Here is a 6867-nt window from a genome sequence, read left to right as displayed (position 1 = left end):
TCAAGTGAAAACTTGATGGAAGTAGCGACAGTGGGTTGAAGCCCAAGGAGGAGGAAGAGAATGCATCCCTTGCATCCAAGGGGCAACAGGAGCATCGGAGGCAGAAGAGGCAGGTGGGTTGATTTGGAGCAATAGTTCGAAAGAGCTACAGATGGGCAAGATCCTTGAGAGGCCCACCTCTCGGATCAATTCCTTGCTACGGGAGCCCAGATCAAGAGTAGCAGGATGGACGAAGTGTCAGATGGTGCAGAAGGGTGGTGGAGCGACAGATTCAATGGCTAGAACACTAAGTCTGAGCAACGTAGAGCATAGTTGCAACAATGCAGGGAGGCATAGTGCAATAGCAGCAGCAACGCAGTGGCTTCAGAGGGACAACGTGGGACTAGCAGCAGTCAGATCTTTAGTATCGAGATGCATCTATGTTGAACACATGTTCAGTAATTTGGTATGTTTTTCCATTACTGATGAAGTCGCAGCAACAGTGTGCAGTGCAGTGGCAGTTGGCAATGCCAACAGCAGCACAGATGAAGAAATTCAGCGGGAGTTGCAGTACGAATGCAGCATTGACACTGGCAGGGTCAGCAGTAGTATAGATGCATCAATTACGTAGAGGTTGATGGATAGCATGTCAGACATCAGCAGTGCAGAGGATGATGTTATGAAATCAAAGTGATGCTTCAGTAAGAGGCATTGCTAGAGCACATTCCTCGCTAAGAAGGAGTGTTGATTTCTGGTAGCATCGAATGTGCTCTAAGTTTCAAATTTTACAAGGAGGCTTGGGCACATGCATTCCAAAGAACCCAGAAAGCGTTTTGGGAAATTCCACCCGGAGACAGTTTTATTAAAATAATTAATTATTTTTAATGGGACCCTAAGTCTAAACTTAGGAAAATTAAAATAATTATTGAGTATTAATCTAACTGTGGGTGTAACTTCTAAAAGAAAACGAGGATCAAGCAGAAATGATCTTAGCCATTGATTAGCTTCTAATCTGGGTCGTTGAATTTTAACGAGGAGATTATTTAAGGAAGCTTGAGGTTCACTTGGAAGACACACAAAGAGTTTATCAGTCAAATCGAATTGTTGAAGCTAGAGGCAACGCAGTGATTTTTAACGATCACGAAAAGAGGGGTAGAGGGAGTTTTGGCTGGAGGATCTTCTCTGGAGCCAAGAATACTCAACAAAGAGGTAGAGAGACACACAGAGGAGGCAGCACAAAGGGCAGAGAGGGCGACGCAGAGCCAGGAAGGGCTCACGCAGAGCAGCACAGAGGCCTCCAGCGCAGAAGTCTGAGTTTGTTAAGGAGGCTGACGTTTCTGAGCCGGGAGGGCTGGAAAAGGGTTCTGAGGGAAAATCAATTCTCAGTTGAGTTGACGGAGGGCCCACACAGGGGCAGTGCAGAAGTAGTCGGGGAACTAGTGGTTCCGCTGCTAGATCAGTCGGGACTTGTAGTGTAGAGTGAGGCAATCTCACTAATTTCTTCTGCTAAGTGATTTTCTCTATAACTGGATTTCCGAGAGGGCATCCAGTAGTTTTATTCAGAAATACTTCAGCTTAATAATAAAAACGCTTAGATCTGGTGCACCAGTTTTCCCGCATTGGGTTTTTCTAGGGACGTTTGTCCAAAAACAACTGTGTCATTTCTGTGTATCTTTCTCTATTGTTCAGTTTCTTGTTTTGGCATATTATTTAATTGGCGTAGGCTACAGTGTATGTATTTCGATGTTTTCCGTAAGAAATTGCAAATAACCTGTTCATGCAAACCTAACAAGTAGAAGAAATATCGTCAGTGTTGCAGTAGGAATTCCCAGGTTTAAGGAATTTTCACAATTACCACCCTCCTCTCCAATAAGAACGCATAAAGGACTGAGGAAATGGCTCAGATATGGATAAATTTGAAGCGTGGACAAGTGGTGGAGCAACAGAGCACATTGTGTGGCAGTAGCAAAAAGGTGTGGTTGCTGCAGAATTAAAGATTCACATATTAATAGGGAAGTGACAGCTTCAATCATAAGAAATGTTATTGTGAAACTTTGGTTAAAAGACAAATTACCTTACGAATAGGCAACTTCTCAAGGAAACTGTGTAATAAGACCTCAAATTTCATCATCATAAGAAATGTTATTGTCAAACTTTGGTTAAAAGACACAATTTACCTGACGAATAGGCAACTGCTCAAGAAAACTGTGCAATAAGACCTCAAATTTCATCAGCCAATAATCTGTCAAATAAATAGTATTTAAAATTTAAGTTTAATTAATATTTTTTGAAACTTTGGTTTAGAAAGTGGACATGTCTAAATTAATAAGCGAGTCAATGTGGGTCAACGATCGAGTGATTGCTATAGTCCCTGAAGCCAAAGGCAAAGACTAATAATGGTATGTTATAAAAAGTTAACAAAGAATAAATGAAAAATATGTATTAACTGGCTGCCTACTTTGTGTAAAGGAAATGAATGATGAGAATCATTCTCATACGTTATTCTTGTCCTCTGAACTCTACATGTCATTTGATAATTTCTTAAACTGCAAGGCAAGCCAACACCGCCTTGTAAAGATTAAGACAACTCTTGAATAATTTACGCTATGTTATGAAATAAATTTCCTATAAAAACGCAAAATGTACACTTACTCATGTAGAGAGAAAGGGTGAGGAAACTCCACGGCTCTTCTCTTCCCAATACAAATGATGAGCTCACTGTTAGAACAAATGGCATTCAACGGGGAGAATGCTCTTCTTCCTTCTCTTCATTCCATGAAAAGGAAACTGTTAATTTATAGAAGCAAACATAAATATTAGCATCGTTGACTAGAATGAATAAATTTATGCTATTATATTAGCATCCATTGCTGATTCCTACAGTTGGGCAGTGAAACACTCAGTAACTGCCTTTGCACTGGACATCAGAGTCTTGATTAGAGGTGCAATCCATTGTTGATTCTAACAGTTGGGAAGTGAAACACTCAGTGACTATTTTGGAAGGCTTCTTTTGATTTTAAATGGTATTCATGTTCATCTTTGTAGGGAATGCTTCATGCTTGTAATCTGTTGTGTGATCCATGAATTAAATTGTTAATGAATAAATTATGTTTATAAAATAGTTATGTAGATAATATTGATGACATTCTCCTAAGTCATGCTTGTGATTAAATCTGATTGTAAACAAAGTAGAGTGCCTCAATGGCCAAGGAAGGCTCTGGGTATGCGAGAACTCAATTGGAGGATTAAAAAACAACATAACTTATTTGATAATATGAGCTGGTGCCTTTTCAAAACAATGTTTTAAAGGATTAGTCTGTTTTCTTAAGCTTAAGAGTGGTTGCATACCATAAAGATTCGACTCACAACATAATAGAAAATTACTCAAGAGTCAATACATACTTAAACCTGATAAATGATTTTGTTTCTCAATAACATAAAAGACTTGACTGTTAGTTCGCTTATTGATTGAAACACCATGTGTAAATGCCTAGGAGATAAACAATATTTTAAGAAAACCAAATAGATAATAATGGATGAGGGGTTGACTCTATAGATCCCTGGCACTTCCTTTCTGAACAAGGAAGGTCATTTCTTTCTTTATTTTGAGATATTACATGTTGGATGTTATTTTTTTTAATTATCTTAGCCACATATGGCATACAGACACGAAGATTCATCCACCCTACATTGCAAGACCAATTTACTTCTCTCAATGCACTAATACAATTTTTTAATATGGGCAAAACTTTTATTACATTAAAAAACATCCTACATCTTTGGCTTGTGACATTTGACCAACATAGACAATAACCCCCATTATCTTGGTATGCACTCCATTAAAGACTTCACCCATTCGCCACACTATAAGCTACTTGTTAACTCCACCCATCTCTCACTTGCCAATAAGTTTCACAAATAACTCTATAAGCATGAATCTGCAACTTGTAAACTAAGTCATCCAATATACTCAACAAGCTCACTGATCCACTTGCTACTGCCACTACCTTGCTACAAACATGATCTGTATATAGAAGAAAGCCAGTATCCCATGCTAGTCATTATTTTGGCTCTAACAGAGGGTCACACACTTTTCTCAAGCAACCCACTTTAACCCCATACATGAAGCCAAGATACAGAATCCCAATCACAATTTCACCTACTGCCCAAGAGGAACACCCTTCCCTAGTTGCAGAAACTAGTACAACATAGATTTTAATATATTTCGATACATATTAGTTCAAAAAAAAAAAGAAAAATGTCAAATTAGTTGCAAAATATATGAAAATTTAGATTTTTGTAGTAGATTAACCATAATCATTCAAGCATCAACCATTTAGTAGCTAAAACTTATAACATTGTCATCAAATGATCAAATATAGCATCAACCTTCAATTTTTAACATAACATTTGTCATCGATAAAATGTAACAAATGAATACTCAGAAGCAGGAACAAAGGAACAAACCCTAAACCCTAAACTTCTCAGAAGCAACAATAGAGTGTTTTGAACCCTACAAGCAAGACTATATAAGAAACACTACAAGCAAGTAGAAATCGTAACAGAGGGCAGAAATTCAAGTGTTGAAAAACACAATAGTGCAACAAGAGCTAAATTCCCGAATTCCAGACAGCAAATTTAAGTGTTGAAGAACACCAGAGTTGAATTCCTAAATTCCAGACAGGAAATTTAAGGAACAAATGAATACTCAAAAGCAGGAACAAAGGAACAAACCCTAAACCCTAAACTTCTCAAAAGCATCCTACCTTGGACCCACTAATTCAAAAGAAACTTAAGAAGCTATAAGATACAAGGATCATCTTCAAAATTCAACATTCTACCTGGGTTTCCAACCTAGTGCCTGTAAGGAAAAAGTCAAGAGAGGACAAATTGAATTAATTAAAAAGCTACCATTTTCCCCAAGTGGGTAACCTTCACATACCACTGAATGCCATTTTACTTGATTAATGTAGGGGAAAACTTTCAAATTCCCGAATTCCAGACAGAAAAATTAAGGAACAAATGAATGCTTAGAGGCAAGAACAAACCCTAAACCCTAAACTTCTCAGAAGCAGCAACGGAGACTTTTTAACCCTACAAGCAAGACTATATAAGCTACAAGCAAGCAAAGAAATCGTAACAAAGGGCAGGAATTCAAGTGTTGAAAAACACAGCAGTGCCACCAGAGCTAAATTCCCAAATTCCAGAAAGCAAATTTAAGTGTTGCTTGATTAATGTAGGGGAAATTTTTCAAATTCCCAAATTCCAGACAGAAAATTTAAGGAACAAATGAATACTCAGAAGCAGGACCATTTTTCTGGGCAAAAAGACGTCAGAAGAGAGAAGAGAAGCACAGTGAGAATTTTTCCTCAGAGAATTCCCGACAAGAAGTCCGTTTTCTTATTGCTTGAAAAGCAGCAGTAAGAAACAGAGAGGAGCAGTTCGACATTTCGTGGCAGAGATGGCAACCAGTGGGCTGAGACATCAGGACAGGTTGGATGGGGCATCCAACTACATCATCTGGAAGGCAAGAATGTAATTCCTTCTAGATGAGCACTCTCTCAAGACCTATGTCGACAGCATGGGGGCTGTGCTTGCAAATCAAGATCCGCTGAAGAAGTACAGAGCAAAAATGGTGAAGGCCAAGAGGATGATCTTGGATGGAGTAAACGATCACATGGTTTGTCACATTACTAATAGAGGGACTGCTAAGGAGATGTGGGATGCCTTGGAAACACTATATCAAGGATCTTCCAAGCAGCAGAAGATGTACTTAGAGCATAAACTAAGATCTACACAAGATGCAAAAGGGGGAGCCCATAGATCCGTTCCTCACGAAGCTTTAGGAGACCTGTGATGAGTTAGCAGTTGTGGTGTCTACACCTCAAGGATCCGAGTTGGTTAGACTGGACCTCAATTCACTCTTAGATGAGTGGCAAGTCTTTGTCCAGAGTATCCTGGTCAGGGTGACTTTGCCAAATTGGGATGAGATATGGGCAGCTCTTAAGCAAGAGGAGCTGAGGACAAACTTGGTCAAGTGTAAACTTGATGGAAGCAACAGTAGTGGGTCGAATCCCAAGGAGGAAGAGAATACATCCATTGCATCCAAGGGGCAGTAGGAGAAGCGGAGGCAGAAGAATGACATCTCAAAGATCAAATGCTTCAGGTGTGGTAAAATGGGTCACTATGCAACACAGTGTCCTCTCAGGAAGAAGGACAAAGATGAGAAGCACGATTCGAAGGTTGCACTCGCGAAGATCAAGAAGGAGTTTGCCATGACAGCCGAGATACCTCCAAGAGGGAGGTGGGCTAATTTGGAGCAGTAGTTCGAAAGAGCTATAGATGGGCAGGATCCTTGAGAGGCCCACCTCTCGGATCAATTCCTTGCTACGGTAGCCCAGATCAAGAGTAGCAAGATGGACGAAGTGTCATATGGTGCAGGGGAGTGTTGGAGCGACAAATGCAGTGGCTAGAACACTAAGTATGAGCAACGTAGAACATAGTTGCAACAGTGCAGGGAGGCGCAATGTAATAGTAGTAGCAACGTAGTGGCTTAAGAGGTACAACGTGGGACTAGCAGCAATCATATCTTCAGTATCGAGATGCATCTATGTTGAACACTTCTTCAGTAATTTGGGATGTTTTTTCATTGTTGATGCAGTAGAAGCAACAGTGTGCAGTGCAGTGGCAGTTGGCAGTGCCAGTGTCAACAGCAACACAGATGTAGAAATTCGGAGGGAGTTGCAGTACAGATGCAGCGTTGATAGTGGCAGGGTCAGCAACAGTACAGATGCAGCAACTGCGCAGTGGTTGATGAACAACATGTCAGACATCAGCAGTGCAGAGGATGATGTTATGAAGTCAAAGTGATGCTTCAGTGGGAGGCAT

General features: G+C 40.0%; 1 long non-coding RNA gene across 2 annotated transcripts in view; it reads right to left on the bottom strand.

Annotated features, from left to right (window-relative positions):
• Positions 1-2641: 2641 nt before the first annotated feature.
• Positions 2642-6867, bottom strand: part of LOC149216693 (uncharacterized) — a 109288-nt gene continuing 105062 nt past the window's right edge. The window contains exon 4 of one of the 2 annotated variants that reach the window (XR_016250586.1): positions 2642-2745. This is a non-coding gene — a long non-coding RNA (uncharacterized LOC149216693). Of the gene's footprint in view, positions 2767-6867 lie in introns of both variants that reach the window. The other variant, XR_016250585.1, reaches the window with a different exon arrangement.

This window comes from Pinus tabuliformis, chromosome 1_1 (genome assembly GCF_031772625.1).
Source record: "Pinus tabuliformis cultivar Carrire ecotype Pingquan chromosome 1_1, CPIR1, whole genome shotgun sequence".
Taxonomy (NCBI): domain Eukaryota; kingdom Viridiplantae; phylum Streptophyta; class Pinopsida; order Pinales; family Pinaceae; genus Pinus; species Pinus tabuliformis.
This window is presented reverse-complemented; position numbering and strand designations above follow the sequence as displayed.